At 41.1% G+C, this 18,311-nt stretch overlaps 1 protein-coding gene across 3 annotated transcripts in view; it reads left to right on the top strand.

Annotated features, from left to right (window-relative positions):
- Epas1 (endothelial PAS domain protein 1) overlaps positions 1 to 18,311 on the top strand; it is a 90,297-nt gene that overhangs the window by 11,597 nt on the left and 60,389 nt on the right. The window lies entirely within an intron of this gene.

An 18,311-nucleotide genomic window follows, 5' to 3' on the forward strand; every position in this document is an offset into this window, starting at 1 on the left:
AGGCACTTGTTAGTTGTTTGTAGACTAATTCTGTTAGGAACTTTGGGAGCTTAGAGCTTAGTATAGGCAGAAACCTTGGCTCAGACTAATTTAACCTATCCTCATAGGATACTCAACCATGTATATGGTAAGTGAGGCTAATGGGGATTCTGGCCTCATCACTGAGAATGAATGGTTGGTTGTAGGTCATCTACCAACTCAAGAGAGATCATAAGGTAGCATTATATAGGCTGTACACTCTGGGTATCCTAGAATGATTTGCCTCCCAGGGGTTTTGAAACTTTATTCTGCCAGTGGCCATTCAGGTATTGATAACATCATTCATGGGCCATACAAAAAATTTTAATACAGTCAAGATGGGTCATGGAGAGTGGACAAAAGCCAATGAGAATCATGGATATCCTATCATGTACCAAATTATTTCATGGGCTATCTATGGCCTTTGGGCTGAATGTTTCTCACCCCTGTTTTAAAGCAATGTAAGATGGTTTATGTTTATGGGTGTCCTTCCTGCATTTTTAAAGATGTTGTCATCTTGTTAGGAAGTATGTAGTTAGATATGTAGTAAGTCAACAGCAGAATACTGGTAGGAATTGTGAATAGTTTGAAAAGAAGATGATTGGCATAGATTAGAGGGAGGTTTAACAGAAGCATTAAGATCTAAGTTTAACTGGAGTTTGAATAGGCATATGGCTATGGGACATTTTTATGGAGGTGAATGGGATGAGTGGAATGGTGAGGGAGGAGGACTCAAGTATATAGGCCAAGGATGGTAAGCAGTTTTCATAGCTGACTCTGGTACATTGTTAAACACATGGAAGAGAAGGACCAGGTCTGGGCTGGTCCTAAGAGGTATAGGGACAGGCCTCTCTAAGTCATGTGTGATGGAATATGTGGGCTACCTTGGTGCCACAGGAGCAAGGCCTGCCTCTTTTAAGGCACAAAGAGCTACTCAGGGCATTTGCATTAGCCTTTTAACCACAAGCTTGGTTTCAGTGTGAGGACCCAGGAGTGGTTGAAGTAAGCCATAATTGTCCTTCATAATACTCACCTCAAAGGCACATTCATAATAGCCCTTAGGAAGCCAAGAGAAAGTACCCAAGTTACTATGTTATATATTTCTTTTTGGCCTTTATCACCCCCACAGGATCATGAACACATCATATATGAACCTCTTAGGGTACAGTGTGGAAATTTTGAGGAACAGCTTGCTATACCACAAAATGTCAATGACCCTTCTCCCCATGTTCTTGTTCTGACAATAAAGCTTTTGTCTGATTGGTGTCTTGATTCTATCCCTCCTTATACTTTCTCATAATAGAAAGATAGGATATCCCATCAACACCCATCATGTGGAGGGAGTTGACCATTTTGACGTAAGTTCATTCCTTTTGTCATTCTCTGCCAATAACTGTTCGTCACATGCCCTGTTCAGAATGTTGTGACCAATCTGTCCCCTGACCTTCTCTTTTCCTATTACATAGCCACATGATTCCCTAAATCCTAGCTCCAGTGTTCTGGGGCTGATGCTGCCAGAAGAGTAAAAAATGGAATCATCTTTCTGGTGTCACCTGAGTAGGGCAGCTGGGGCTCTCTCCTCCCCTCCTCCTTTCTCCCCCATCGCCCCACAGATGTAACCTTTCCCCTGGAAGAATTTAGAAGCACTTAAGGTCATAGCTGAACACTTGTAGGCCAGGAGTTGGCTAGAGATCGCAAATCACTGGACAAGATCCCACTCTAGGGACAGTAGAGGCCAGCATGTCTCATCCAAGTCTCATTATTAGCTTTCCCTGTCCAATGGTACTGCAAAGGAGGCTCTTGCTCCTGAAAGCTCTTGGCTTGGAATTTAACCTCAGGATGACAACTACATGTCTCAACTCATAATTCTTTTCTATCCTCACTCCCCGCCCCCAACACACAAACCAGTGATCAGCAAAATGGTTGTAGAATTAGGAAACTACTGCATAGCCCAGGCAGGAATGATTGGATCACAGGTTTGCTGAGAAGTCATGTAAATGTCTACTTTTGTAACCATTGTGGCTGATCCCAGAGAGGGGTCTTCTATAGCCTAAGAGGAAAGAAATCTTCCTCTTCCAAGGTTGTCAAGCCAAAGAGGGACTATAGGTACTAGAGAACTGTAGCGAGCTGGGCAGATCCAGAGAGAGGTGATTAGGCTGGGCACATTCCCTAGGAAGCTGCCTCAGGAAGGTATAACCCCCCCGAACCCCCCCCCCGACAAGAGTGTTTGTTCAAATTTTTACCATGGCTGGAAATGTGAGTCTAGCATGTAACTTGTATAGTTCCTGGAAGGAATGAGGAAGGAAAGAGGATAATGTCTTTACTAAGTTCATTGGTGGCTAGATACGTGTGAAACCTATGAATGGATTTGCATCTTTCCCTTTATGTTAATTTCCTGTTCTTTATTAAGCTAAGAATCCTTTGGAGTAATTCTGCCTTTCCTCTGTTGCACTCCTCGAAAGAAGGTTCTGCCCCATGTTGGTCAGCAAGATGCTGGGATCTGGACATACCTGAAGGTGGTGTGACACTGGTGTTCACCAGCCAGCTCAAGGCCATGGGAAATCCCAGGAACCAGAGGACCCAGGCAGGAAGGAGTCTGAGTGTCTGAACATGGATTCTTTTGTCTTGAACCCTCTCTTGAGCATATTTGAAAAAAATTTTCCATCTAGATCAGCAGATGCCTTATGGTATTGGGCCACCTGTATCTCCTAATATGGGCACAAATATTATAAGGACAGTGATGACAACTTAATTCTCCTAGAGTTAGATCTTCAGGGCCAGTGTTTATTTTGGAGAGTGACAAGATTTCACCCACTTGAATTCTTTTGCCTCCAAATTTAGTGTCAATATGACCACAAGGGTTCTGTGTTTCTTAGCCTTTGTCTTGCCAAGCAGATTATAGATGCTCTCAGGGACCATCTTTTGTTTCCTCTTAGGCACTGTCTTTTGTTTCTGTATCTCTGGTAAACCCCGCTCCCCTATGAAGTTCAGAGAGGCTCTCAAAGGACTTCTAGATCTTTTTCTGATAGGTGTGATCTGGGGTAGATTTCACTTCTTTGTATGTTCCCCATTCCTAAATGAGAATTAGACACGCTTGCTGATTTCTCAAAATCCAGCTAGAATTTCAATAAAACCATATATATATATATATAATATGTATATATACACATATATGTATTTGTATAATTCTGTAAGCATATCAGTAGAAAGAACTTTGAAATGTATAAAGTGCAAAACTTCAAGACATTATTATTAACAAATAGCAATATAATCATTAGGCACATTATTGCCTCTTGAAGTGATTTGACTGCAGTTGGAAAGGACTCTTGGGAGATCTAAAGGAGACTCTGGGCTCCCAGGCCTGTAAATGTCCCTCCAACTGACCTTTCCAGTGTCCTGGGCTCTGAAAAATCATGGACTCTTAGCAATCATGATTTTAGAGTCTGAGTGATATTCTTGCCCATATCTTGGAAGTGAGGAAATATAACACTAAGGCACTGAGGAAACTTCCAGCACTCTGACACATCTCAGAAACACTCTGATTTGTGTGGTTATTCTCCCTCACCTGGGAAGAGGGAGGGAGAGCGAGTCAACTGTGAACTATCAAGAATGATGATTCTTTCAGCATAGCACACCTAACCTCTAGCTTTCCTGGGCTGTCAGTACCATAAATGCTCAGGCCCTACTTGTTGCTTTGCACCTTATGAGAATGTAGGCTTGCAAAAGACAGCCTTGAAACAGAGGTAAATATGAATGGACCCCTGGGAGATATCTTGTCCTCTTGGGTTACTAGAAGTGAGAATGAGGCTTTGGGTGCATAAGCCTGGCAGATCACTTAGTGTTGACCTCAGACCTATACTGTGTATGTCTAGGCTTCCTTCAGCCACACCCAGGAGGCTGGCCAGTTGACTTTGGCCTTAGGTCTCAGCTTAAATATCACCTCCTAAAGGGAGCATTTCCTGGCCTCCCTTAGTTAAAGGCCATCCCTGTTCTTTTACTTCTTAAAACAACACTTCCCGCAAGTGGTCATTTACATGTTCACTTATCCCCTCCCCAAGTTCTAAGCCCAATGAAGACAGGAACCATGCATGCCTTGCCCACCACCTTACCCTTAGAGTTTAGGATAGTGCCTACATGATCAGCTGCTTCTTAAATATTCTTCCAGTGAAATAGTTATCTAGTTGCTAGACCTTTGCTCCCAACATTATCATTTCTTAGATTTATTCAGTGCTTAATTTTTTTTTTTTCTAAAGCTCCTCTGTTTGTTTTGAAACAGAGGCCTGAAACTCACTACATAAGTTCATGTGTGTTCAGGCTAGCCTTGGACACTGGAATATTCTCTTGCCTCTACCTTCCCAGTGTTTAGATAACTGACATGTACCACTCTTCCCAGCTCTTTCTAAAGTTCTTTATGTAGAATAAAGTAGTTGTCATTTTCATCATATACATAGAACAATTGAGGCATGAAAAAGTGATCACCAAGCCAGGGACTGGCAGTGCCTATGTGAAGAAACTCTTAGCCCCAGCATTTCAGCACAGATCCATGCTGTCTCTCTTGGTACCTTGTTTTTCTGTTGTGGTGATGTTATTGTTTGTCTTATTTGGCAGTGTTTACACTGGAGGAGTAGGGGCCATTGTGTGTTGGTGGTGGCGTCTGGAAATGCACAACAGAGTCCCAGGGGAATGCCACTGTTCTTACCACAATTAGTAATTGTCAGGCCAGGAGCAGCAATGGGTGGGTGCTGACCCTCTGCAGCAGGTTCTGTGTATTCAAACACCACTTCCTGCTTTTCCACAGAAGCAAATGAAAGTAGAGGGTTAGGACCACAGCTCTATTTCTTCCTTGCCTTGGCTATACCTCCTCTCTCAAAATAAGGTCCTTTCTTCTTGGGAAGATGTGTTGCATGTTTAGTGAATTCCTGTGGCCTGGTGAATGGGAAAAGCAAGCATTCATCAGCCAGATGACAATTCTAGGCCTCAATTTCTTCATCTTCAAAAGAAACTAATAGCTGGTGGCAATAGGCTCAGTGATCCCCATCACAGTTCTAGGAAGTATATTTTCACTAGGAAGTATATTTTCAATGGGCCTGGCCTTGACTTCTGCCTCCATGTTCCCCCTCAGGGAAGGAAGGTAGGAAGTTAAAGGGGATTGGTTGGGGTTTGAGGAAGCTGATCCACTTCCCTATAACTCCCACCCTCTATTACGCTGGAAGTTTTCTGAAGCACAATAGAAGTAGGAAACTGGAAAAGGGACATCTGTGTTACCAAGAGGGGGGCAGTGTCTCATCTCCTTATCCAGGATTCTGAGGTAAGGGAGAACATGTGGACTGGGAGACTGAAGTACAGTTTTGACACCATCATGTCGTCCTGCAGAGCCTCAGTTTCCACATCTGTCAAATAGCTGCTATAATGTCTGCCACAACAATTGAATTAGAACTTCAAAAATGACTACAAGATAGGGTTATTACTATTATGATTCATATATACATGGACATACCTGTGGTGCTCGGGGCTGGTGGTGACATGTGATGATTGATACATGAAACCTGAAAAGTACTGTGTTCTTCGACCTGAGGCAGGGAGAAGAGAACTAGGCAAGAAAGCCAGTGGCATTAAGAGAAACAGGCTTGGAATTGCTGAATGAAATCATATTGTACTGGAAGGGTTGTGCTGTGGGACAGAGGTGAGTCACAGTGCAAAAGTGTTGGGGAGTCACCTTGAACTTGAGCCAAAGAAGTAGAAATATTGGGACTTGGGTTTATCTGCCTTATATCAGGTACATCAAGTTCTGGATGGCCACCCACTGGCCAGAGACATGAAGTGGACGGCTCTCCTTTGCTGCCCTGGGAAGGCTTTCTGTTGGCTTCAGCCCCACTGAGCAAAGTCCGCTTGTTCGCTGGAGTTCACACAGACTCCTTGCCAGGCCTGCCCAGAATCCTGTCTCCTCTGACTTCCTGTGCTCTTGCATAATATTTCCTTGCCTCTTGAATGGCTGGCCCCAGCACAGGGGCAGCTCACTGACGTTGCTGGATGGAGAGCAGGATGTGGAGGGAGGATGGGATGTTCCAATGTCACCCACAGGTGCTCTGGGCCCTGGGGATTGAGGACAGCTGGGGATGGATCCCTCAAATTGTTCTGAGGAAGATTTTTACAAAGAAGGGATTTAGGAAGACCTAAATCCTGTGTATATTCACTCAACTCTGTAAATCATCTCTCCTGGAAAATTATTTTTAAAGTAGCTAAATTTTTTCTTCTGTTTTTAAAAAAATATACATATTCCCTATTTTAAAAAAGCATGAAGATAATAAGAAGCACCAAACTTCTACCATCCCAAGATAACCACTGTTAGCATGTGGATGACTATTCTTTATTCTATTTGATGAACTTTTTTCATATTGAGTATGATCATGCTGTATGCACAAGACAGTGTACTTTCTATGTAGCACTGTATCAGATCTCTATTATTATCATAGATTTAATAAAATAGCTGTGTTAAGTCCCACTTATAGATGTAAACTGCCATTCACTGACATGTCTGGGCTCCTAAAACGAGCAATAGCCAGCGTAAAGATTATTTTCAAACTTGGAAAGCAGCATCTTTCCTATATTTCAGTCCAATTCGTTAGCTCAGGTATCCCAGAAATAACTACACAATAAAAGGTTAGATGCCCATATAGACCTTTTACTAAGCTTAGGATAATTCACATGATTACATAGGAGTAGGCTACAATGATGACAGCTCCTAGGGCTGGGCCGGGTCTCACTTTGGGTAAAATGATATCCTAGTATGGCCCATGTGTATACTTTGAGCAAGGAGAGCCACTAGCTGGTAGAACAAGTTTTTCTGTGGTGGATTTACTATGCCTAAGATGTCAAAGAAGCTCCATTTAAACTTTTAGTTGGTTAGTATCCTGAAATTTTGTGACACATCCATATCTTTAAAGAAGTGCCATTTGTTTAACATAGTAGTGTTTTCATGACAACATCAGAGCATCTATATTCAGAATCATTCATGTTTGCTTAATGCTAGAATATGGAAAAGATGGTATCTATATAGTGTTTCTGTCTCATCCCAGAAAGCTGTGTACTTTTTAGGGCTTTGATTAGATTTTGTTCTTCCACTGCTGAAAGAGTAGTAGATTTACAGTACATTTCAATGTAACGGTGATTGCTGGTCATTTTTTGGACCCAGGTAACTATAGCATTTACCCGTTTTCTTCCATTCAATTCACTGGTTTAAGTATTTCCTTGATTTTGTTTTGCCCACAGTTTTAGTAAGAGGCCAGGGATAATGTTTGCAGTTGGTGATCATGAGATTTCATAAGGTTTACTTTGAGTTATGACAAATTGTTTTGTTAAGCCATTTGTTTCAGAGTTTGTTGCCTAAAACAAAAAGGACAATACTGCTAGTCGTTTATTTATTTCTATTATCTCTAAGTAGTGGTATAAAGGGGTTTCAATTCAACATGTTTATGAGTACAATGCATCTTTTGTCAGTGTCACCCCCTGCATCATTCTGTCCTCCTCTCCTAACCCTACCCTTCTACTCAATTTTCCTAGTTTCACTTTCTCATATATACTTTGAATATTATGACTGCATTCTCCTATCCTTCAAACCACTGTTTAAATACATTCATTTTAATGCTCTCAGGAATCTTTTTTAAACAAAAATTTCAAAAAAAGAAGATTGGCAGTAATAAACTACAATGATTTTAGTTCATTTAGTTTATAGTTTTCTTCTAGGCAACTGCTCAGTAGATCATAAGAATATGCATAACTATCATCTGTCCTTCAACTTATTCACCCTGAACTCCTTTTTTCTAGAATTATTTGCCAGATTGTTCTTATATCAAATTCCTTGAGTCTATTTTCTTGAGGGATGACATAGAAATAAGAGTTAGAGAAAATAAGAATCTTTGCTTTTCAGAGCTTTTTTTGTTTTTGTTTTTTTGTTTCTTGTCCATCCTAGGGCTTTAACTCAGGATTTGGGCTCTGACCCTGAGCCTCTCTATGCTTGAGGTAGCATTCTACCACTTGAGTCACAGCGCCACTTCTGGCCTTTTCTGAGTAGTTTATTGTAGATAAGAGTCTCACAGACTTTCCTGCCTCTGCTGGCTTTGAACCACAATCTTCAGATCTCAGCCACCTGGGTAGCTAGGATTATAAGCATGAGCTACTAGTGCATAGCTGATTTTCAGTTTTTGATGTGTAGACATTCAGCAAGTTAATTTGGTAATTGTTCCTTTTACTTGACAATTACTTGATTTTGTTGGGGTCTTAACCACGTGTGCATGTTTCAGAACTAAGAAGGAACCACAACAACTGAATTGGTCCTGAGAATTATGAAACAGGACTTTGTTAAAATTGATAGGTCTGTACAATGAGCATGCAGCAGCTGTTGGCATAGCAACTCCTACGTGGAAAAGTGCACGGTGCTTGCAGATGACTTTTGCAGTCCTCAGTGTTAATTTGATAAATGGCTTTTTAAAAAGTAGTTTGTGGGCTAATGGAAAGGCCGAAGCAAACCTTCATTAATGGAAGGGAGGATGGGGATTTTGAGGTCACTGGGAGAACATGCTGGAGAGCCAGAGTTAACTCTCCATGTTCACTGTGTATCTCTGTTCACAGCAGATGTGCTTGAAGTGTGGCAAGCTATAGTACATTGGGAAACTGCTTGTCTTGAAAGAATGCAACAAGCCTTATTTCCTGTTTCAACATGGAGAGGTTTGGTGGGGGGGGTCCTTTTTATTCAAGATATTTAACTGTATGTGAGAGTTTAGCTTCTGGTACTATAGAAAGTTTGGCTTGTATTACTGATTTTCTTAGGATGATAATGATAAAATAGACATAGCATAAGAATTTCCATTTTTTTGCTTCTGTGTCTGTATGTGTTTGAGTGTACTAGGGCTTGAACTTAGGGCCTCACATTCTCATTTGCCTTTTTTTGCTCAAGCCTGGTACTTCACCACTTAAACCATAACACCACTTCCAATTTTTTTGGGGGGGGTGTCTGGTCGTGGTACCTGAACTCTGGGCTTGGGCGCTGTCCCTCAGCTCTTCAGCTCAAGGCTAGCGCTCTGCTCTACCACTTGAGCCACAGCTCCACTTCCAGCTTTTTTCTTTTTGCTTATGTGGTGCTGAGGAATCAAACCCAGGGCCTCATGCATGCAAGGCAAGCGCTCTACCACTGAGCCACCTTCCCAGCCCCACTTCCAAATTTTTAGTGTTTAATTGGAGATAAGAGTCTTACAGACTTACCAGTCTAGGCTGGTTTCAAACTACAATCCTCAAATCTTATCCTCTGAGTAGCTAGAATTATAGGCATAAGCCACAAGTACCTGGGTCTTTTTTAAATTTTAAAGTGTATAATTGGATGGCATTAATTATATATATCATACTACCTTCACCATCATCTACCTCAAGAAGTTTTTCACCATCCCACATTGATATCATATTCAGTAAACAGTAACTCCCTATTTTTGTCTTCTCTAGTTCCTAGCAACCTCTACTATACTTTTCTGTGAAAATATTTTCTATGAAAATATTTGTTCTTTAGTTCTTTCAGTGTTTCAGTTCCATCCATGTTGTCTAGCAAGGATCAAAATTTCATTTCTTTCTAAGACTGTCCATGTGTAAACCACATTTTATTTATTCATCATCAATGGACACTTGAGTTGTTTCCATCTTTGACTGTGACCAATGCTGCCATGGACATAGGTGCACACATATCTGCTTGAGCCCCCTGTTTGGGTATATACTGGCTCATAGGGTGTTTTTTTGTTTAATGTTTGAGAAACTCTCATGTGGTTTTCTCTAGCAGCTATATACCATTTTATGTTCCCATATGCACTGCACAAGGGTTCCCTGTCTCCTTGTCAACACTTGCTGTGTCTGACTTTTAATGTAGTAGTCATATTAGTAGGTGTGAAGTAGTGTCTCATTGTGATACTGATTTGCATTCCTCTAATGACTACCACCTTAGTTGTCTTTATAAGCATGTTTCCCTCCTACCCACTATGCAGGTGGCCTGGGTAGATATTATCACCCAATTGTTTATACTTATGAGGCAAATGAAGACAGCAATGTAATAATATTTGTTGGGAGTGAAAGGTGTCAGTTTAGTTTAAGGAGGGAGTAAGGTACCCTATGATTATGCTTACAATATGCAAAACAGGTACCTTAATAGACCAGCTTAAGTTTGTAGTAAGGAGTAGGTGAAACATTCTGAATGAGATCTAAGTAAGGCAAGCTTGTGGTGGAATGGATCTACCCTGTATAGTCCTTCCTAGGTAGGCATAAGTACTGCTTTTTCCAGAGAATAATCATGGTTGTCATCTGCTACAGAAGTCTGAACCCATTCCTGTCTTAGAGGGGGGGGGGGGAGGGGGCAGGGAAGGAATTACCTTTGCCAAGCATTTGCTTAGGTCTTCTCTACCTGGAACAATAGCCAAATAGTATACAAGTTGGCAGCTTATAGTTGTGACAAGAAAGCAGCAGAAGTTAAAATTTATTGAGCATCTATTGTAAGCCTGGCTTTGCAACCATGAATATTAATTTAAACTGCCTTCTGTTACACTTAATACTACAGTACCTGTAATTTAACATATATACTCTTTGCAACAAGTTGCAAATTCAAATGTTCAGCAGAACCATCGGGGGAGGTGGGGTGTCTCATAAAAACTCAAGAGTAGCCGGGCGCTGGTGGCTTACGCCTGTAATCCTAACTACTCAGGAGGCTGAGATCTGAGGATTGCGGTTCAAAGCCAGCCTGGGCAGGAGAGACCGTGAGACTCCTATCTCCAATAAACCACCAGAAAATCAGAAGTGGCGCTGTAGCTCAAGTGGTAGAGCGCTCACCTTGAACTGAAGAGCTGAGGGACAGCGCCCAGGCCCGGAGTTCAAGCCCCATGGCCGACCAAAAAAAAAAACAACCAAAAACTCAAGAGTTCTGGCCTCATCCCCAGTGTTTCTTATTCCAAAAGTCTGGGGTGAAGCCCAAGAATTGACTCCTGACAAATTTCCAGGTGATGCCAATGTTGTTAGCCCTGGACCACACTTTGAGAACATTGTTTTACATTAGTCTTGTGAAATAGGTATTTGTCTCATTTCTAGATAAGGAACTGTGATACAGAGAGGCCAAATAAATGACTTGTGTCAGGTTTTCATGACCGAGGGGACCAGAACCTAGACATGAAGCTGGGTGGGAGAGGTCCAGAATGCCTGCTGTTTCTGTCACAGCAGGAATGGCAGGTACATACAGAGTACTGGAGTTTCTCTTCTCTACTCCACCCCTAGGACAGGCAATATTAATCCATCACAGCATTACTGAGCTTAGAGGTGGCTTTGGAATCCTGTACACATTGCTGTCAACAGCCATACTTACCCCATCCGTGGAATCAAAGTTTGTCATTACTGTGTAACCCTAATCAGCCTCTCTGAAAGGGGAATATTACTAATACATCGGTCTATTGACAGCTAAAAAGATCTTCAATCTAGCTTGCTTAGGAAGGAAATGGTTGGTGGATTGGGGTAGCTCTGAAAGACACAGAATCTCCAGATTGTACTGTGGTCATGATCCCAACTAAGAATCTTTTTTTTCAGTACCCATGTAATACAAGACCCTTACCTTTTAAACAGGTTAAAATATAGATGGAGATTTTTTAACACTTCCATATTTTTGTTTTAATTTGTACTGGCTACATTTTGTTCTAAAAATTCTATTATTTGGCAGTAAGCTCAGTGACAGATATAAAATAGTGCTCAGTAAATACTTGTTAAGAAAGATAAACAAAGTAGGTGCCAGAGGCAACTATGTCCACATATGATGAAATCTTTCAGCCAATGGACAGGAGGAATAAATAAGATTGAACAAGAGGATACACCTTGGATTTACATAGCACCTTTGGGTCCTGAAATCATCCATGGGTTTATATAAATATTTTTTCTTATGTCCTTAAGTAATGAGAGATTGATAATAAAAAAAAAAAGACTGACAAGAGAATAACTTGTGATCTGCTCCAGGTATTGCCACTGTGATGCCTCTGTGATAACCTCACTCACACCTTTGCTGAAAGAAGCTGATGGAAATCAGAGCAGAGGTTTACACAGATAACAGTCTCCTAACTTCTATACAGGAGTGATCAAAGGAAGCTGACTATTTGGTTTGAATCTTCTGTCTTCTGAAATAACCCACCACTATCTTTCATATGTTTTTGTCAGCCTACACCATGTCTGGTCCTCATTATCACTACCAACAAATATTTAGTCTATGGCTAATATGTGTACAGGGTGATCTCTTGTCTCAGTAGTTATTTGTAAGCAGTTTAAAAGCCAGGACAGGATAGGCCATGTGATTTATGCCTCTTACCTCCCCCAGTCATTAGCATCAGTCCTTATGTGTGGTAGACACGGAATAAAAATAAAAATAAATTATTGTCTTATGGGACAAATGTTTATTTGTGGGATGTGGAGGGGGTCTTTAAGTAGTTGTACAAAAGGGCTTCAACAAGTCAATTTATGATACAATGTATCTTAATGAATATCACTTCTTCCATCATTCTCCCCTATCCTAACTCCACCCATTCCCTCAGATTGCCCAGTTCCATTTTCACATATGTATATTGAATACTATGACTGTTTTCATACACCCTTCCTCTTTCCATTTGCCACCCTGTCAACAACACATGTTTCCAGCTTCCTGGTATTGATTTTTATTAAATAGTAAGTTTGTCATTGATAGGAGTTATACCATTGGACTCCTCCTCTGTATATATCATGCAGTCCATTTGTTTGTGTTTATCTGTATATGACCCTAAACATATTTTCATGCATGTTTTTTACTTTAGATCTATCTTCTACATATGAAAGAAAACATATACCCTTTGATTCTCTGAGCCTGACTTCATTTAATTATTAATAATTTTTTCTAGGTATATCCATTTTCCTGCAAATGGCATAATATTCTTTTTGATAGATGAGTAAAATTCATATACACACACATGCACATTTATGTGTGTGTGCATGTGTGTGTGTATTCTTGATTCATTTTCTCGATCCACTTATCCATTGTAGGGCATCATGGCTGTTTTTGTAACTTGACTCTGGTGAATAGTGTAACCATAAACATTGGCATGTAAATGTCTTTACAATATCCTGACTTGTAATCTTTTGGATAAACACCCAAGAGTGATATCACTGGATCAAAACTGTGGAAGGGCAAGTCCTATTTATGAAAATATAAGGAATAGGAATATGTTGGAGGTAAAGAAAGGTAATCTTGTAAACAGATTGACTCAAGGCTGTCTCTAGTCAGATCAGCACACAATGATCGCACACAGTGGTGCTCTACATTGGCTGCAATGCGTGCATGGTGGGCAAGATTGGGACAGCCTGGCTAGAATGAAAAGTAGTCATCCTCTGGCAGCTACAAATGCCAAGGGTTTTCCCCATTGTTTTAATTTGTTTATTTATTTATTTATTTGGTGCTTGTCATTGAACCCAGGACCTCATATATATTCTAGACCAGCCCCTCTACTACTGAATTACATCTCCAGACTTGCAATAAGTTTTAAAACCATGTATTAAAAACAGTTATATAAATGGAAAACTTAACTGTGCCTTATGAAAGGTTTAGCAGGAGAGACAGAGTCCTCAGTTTGGAGCTGTTTGTTAAATGTCAAAAGCAGAGAAATCCAAAACTAGTTAATATTTCTGTTCTGAACTGCAAGTGGGTTTGCTTGGAGTGAGACTCGTAGTCTGGCCCAGTCTTGCTTCTGCGTCAGGTTGAGTACAGACTGTTGCTATGCTGTTGGATAGGGTAGTCTCCTGAAGGACAAAGAGGTTGTTCAATATTTGCATACTTTTGGAGGTTCTCACAACTTTTAAAGAGAAGGAAAAGGGTATAGTTTGTCTAGAGTGGGCTGGCCTTTCTAGATGAAACAGGGAGCTTCCCTGAAGACAGGCCTTCTTCCTATTGAAAACCCAGTGAAGTAGCCTAATTGGCCCTGTTGAACTCAGTGGTCTTTTGTAGGCAATGGATCTGGATATTTAGGTATGAATCTTTGATAATAAAGGTTGTAAAAAAAACCATTATTGTATCAGAATATTAATGTCCTTTGAAGATTTTGGTTACCTTTGTGAGGAAAGCTGTTTTGCCCTATCCATTGGAAGTGGGAGGAGGAGGGATAAAACAAAATTCTGCTGATGTGGGTGTTTGCTTGGGGCCAAGGGACTGGGAGAGGCACCAAGGGTGTGTTTCCTTTGTGGTAAAAGCCCTAATAGCCTCTGTGTAAGAATGTCCTGTAGGCAGGTGGAGGATGACATGACTCACACTGGTGACCTCCTCCTGGTTCAGCTGAAAATCCAGGTGAGTGAGATCCATAGAGGTTTGAGTGGCACAAGTTAGTCTTTCCATTGCTCAGCAGAAGATCGCTAGCCTGGGTGCCGGTGGAGTCAGGCCGGTGTGGAGGATGTGTTCCATAACCATTTTCTGTTCCTGCCAATTGGTGTGGAAAAATTTTATTGGAGTATGCATCCTTACTTCTAATTTTATATTGATCCGTGGCAGAGGAATGCATGAAAATTAGTGAAAAACTTAGAAGTTCTATTACCATAATGGCCTTCAGTATTTGTACTAAAGCTTTTTTGTTTCCGAAACAAGAACACAAAACATAGGAGAAACAGACACCCACTCTGTACAGGCTTAGTTAAAAGCTACCCTTTCCTGTCATTGAAATTCTGAAGAGAGAAAACTGCTAAGTTGTAGCAATTATTTTCTGCAGAGAAAACTATGATTTGGGGTACAGTTATTTTTCAATAAGGGCAGGCTAGCATGGCATAGGTGTTAGAATATTTGAGAGGACAGTGGTAGGGTGAAGTGGAAATAATCTTGTACTGCTGGAACTAGGCTAATTCCCTCCAGCCATCATCTGCCCCTGGGGATAGCCCAGTTTCCTCGCCTGTGTGGACATGAAAAACACTTGGATCTTGTCATTGTTGTTGACAAGCCCACCAGCAGAAGACTCCTGGGAGAAGCTGGGATAGTGGGCAGTCTGTTTGCCCTTTCAGCTTCTAGTCTCAGCTGTCTAATATCAAGGGAGGAAGACTTCCTGGAATGGCTTAAATATGGGGTCCAGAGTGAGTCTTCTACAGAATGAAAAATGATAGGGAAAAACCAAGAATGGGTGCAGAAAGGAGTGTCTAGATCACCTGCTTGGGGGATGAGCCTCCCATGTGACTTCATGGTTATGCAAGACTTGGGCAACATTTGGCCAGGGTGGAGAGGTCTGAGCAAAGGCGTTTGTACTCCTAATAGATCCCTATCTCCTCCTTGAGGAAAAACAAGTATTAAAAGATTGGAACAGTATCATAGGAGAAGGAAATCAATTGCCTTAGTTGCCTAGCCTATTTCATTTGTATTTGTGGAGTTTTATTCACTAAACATCCACTGTAGGGAGAGAACCAGGCTAATGACCTAAGAGGAAGATTAAGGAAGGTACCTTTGTTCCTGTCCATGGACACTATAGCCAACTGGGGGCCAGGTAGGAGTAAGACAAGCACACACTTAATGTAGGAGTTAGTCTACTACAATATAGAAAAGGAGGAAATGGTCCTTGGACCTCTAAAACAATAAAGCAGCAGTGCGTAGTGATGAGCATGTAGATTCTAGCATTGTGTTTAAGCTATGGTTTCTTGGGAAAGTAACTTAAACACTCTATACCTCTGTTTCTCAACTGCAAAAGGGAAGCCACTGTAGTAGCTCCATTGAAGGGTTATAGTCTAATCCTCAGAAAGATTAGTCTTTACTCCAAGACCAGAAAGGAAGGGCCATACTGACCTTGAATTTGTGACTTAACAACCTCCAGGTCTGTTTCTTCATCTCCACAGGAAAGAGATGATTTGATGTTAACATTTCACTTACTCTAACTGTGATGAATAAATATTAAAGCGGTTGCCAGTTGGCTCGTACCTATAAATTATAGCTGCTCAGGAGTCTGAGATCTGTCTGAGGATTGAGGGTTAAAGCCAACCTGGCAGGAAAGTCTTATGAGACACTGATCTACAATCAACCCAAAAAGCTAGAATAGAGGTGTGGCTCAAGGGGTAGAGTACCATCATTGAGCGAACAAGTGAAGGGACAGTGCCCAGGTCCTGAGTTTAAGTCTCATTACTTAAGTGTGTGATGTATGCCCCAGTACTGATGGAAACATGAGAAGTAGCGTTTAGTCTCTGTACTAAAGAACTATAATCCAAGTGAGAAGAGTGCATTATTATAAGTAGACTATTAGATAACTAGAGAACATTATATGTTAAAAACTTGGTTGTATATGTCTTAATAGAGTTTATCAAATTGTTTAAATAGGGATACGGTGGATCCATTGCAACAATGAGATGTACAAGACATTATGTCAAAAAACAAACTTTACAACTTTTGCCTGGGCAGGGAGGGGGAGGGAAGGTGGGGGGTTGGGGGGAGGAGATGGGAAGGAATGGGAAGGGAAACCAAGAAGGAGGCAACAATGCTTGATAAGAAATGTACTCATTACCTTGCTCATGTAATTGTAACCCCTCTGTATGATATTTTCACAATAGAAAAAGAAAATAGAGTTTATTCAAGCCCCAAGACTGACAAAAAGAAAAAAGGAGAAAGGAAAAAAAAAAGAAAATAGAGTTTAGAGGAGGTCAGAGTAGTCAAGAGATTTGATGACAATCATCCAATATTTAGAACCACAAATAATCCAATCTTAGAATTCTGAAGCTTTGGAATGGTGACCTTAATATTTAAGTAAAGTTGGTTGTTGTAGAATCAACTTAAAGTGATTACTGTAGAAAAAAATGTAACCACTGATTTGGGATCTTGGTAGGACAGAGTTTTATAAAATACCCTGTCCAAAACAAGAGTACAGATTGGAACTATAACAAAGCTCAGACTGGTTACCCATACATATTCTTGGATAATAGTTCCATTAGAATATCAAGTCTTGGCTGGGAAGGTGGCTCAGTGGTAGAGCACTTGCCTTGCATGCCTGAGGCCCTGGGTTCGATTCCTCAGCACCACATAATTAAAAAAAAGCCGGAAGTGGTTCTGTGGCTCAAGTGGTAGAGCGCTAGCCTTGAGCTGAAGAGCTGAGGGACAGCGCCTAGGCCCAGAGTTCAAGCCTCACGACCGGCCCAAAAAAAGAATATCAAGTCTTAACACAGAGAAGGCACCAAAAACTTGTCAATGACTTTACGATCTGGAGGTGTTCTAAGCCCTGCCTCTAGAGGGTAGTATGCAAAAGAGGCCCTGCAGAGCTAGAGGAAGAGCTTAATATTGTCTTTTACCTCCTAAACCATCCTCTTTCTCAAAGATGAATTCTGCTTCCTAAAGTTTTTCTAGCTGAGAGGGGCTTCTGAGTCTCCCTCAGAAGTGACTGAATTTAGAGTTTAAGGAAACTTAGTTCTCATAATCTGACTATCCCAATGGTTTCTTAGTGTTTAAATGTAGGTTGGCTGACACAAGTGACAAGAGACTCAATACTTGAAAGAGACTATTACAGGCCTAAAGAGTGGTGTTGGTATTTGGGGAGGTCATCCTGACAAGGGACTTGGAAGGGGTGAGCTAGGAGCTTACATTGCCTTGAACAATGAGTAGAGGCCTTGTGTGGAGATAGACAGGAGAAGATGTCAACTACTGAACTGAACTGAACCGCCTGAACTCTGGGCCTGGGCGCTGTCTCTAAGTTCTTCAGCTCAAGGTTAGCACTCACTTGATCAGCCACAGCACCACTTCTGGATTTTTCTGCTTATGTCGTGCTGAGGCATTGAACCCAGTGCCTCATGTGTGCAAGGCAAGCACTCTACCTCTAAGCCACCCTTCCCAACCCCTCAACTACTTTTTATTACCCTTGACATTCTCCCTTAAACTACTTCTTATTAAGCAAACATGAGATGGCAGGTCCATTTCAATCTACTTTATTTTAGGGGAGAAAATGAGATGGAAATGACAGGTGATGTACATAAACTCCCTTGACTCAACAAGTCAGAGAAATCCCATTCATCCCTAAAGCAGGGATGGCCTGACTTGGTAATAGCTAATTTGTGACATCTTGGCATCAGATCAGCTGACTACAAACCCTCACAAAGCTTTCTGCTGCATTTCACTCCTACAAAAGACCCAAAAATCCTGGTGAGATGTTTTAAGGTATTTTATTTACATAGTACCCTCTGTAAGGTATAAGTATGGGTCTTATTTCCCTTTCCTACTGTATCCACAAGAGGAAGGAGGGCAGATAAAGTCATTTAAATTCTGAAAG

The sequence above is a fragment of the Dipodomys merriami genome, unplaced genomic scaffold (assembly GCF_024711535.1).
Source record: "Dipodomys merriami isolate MVZ:Mamm:240054 unplaced genomic scaffold, mDipMer1.0.p SCAF_17, whole genome shotgun sequence".
Classification (NCBI taxonomy): domain Eukaryota; kingdom Metazoa; phylum Chordata; class Mammalia; order Rodentia; family Heteromyidae; genus Dipodomys; species Dipodomys merriami.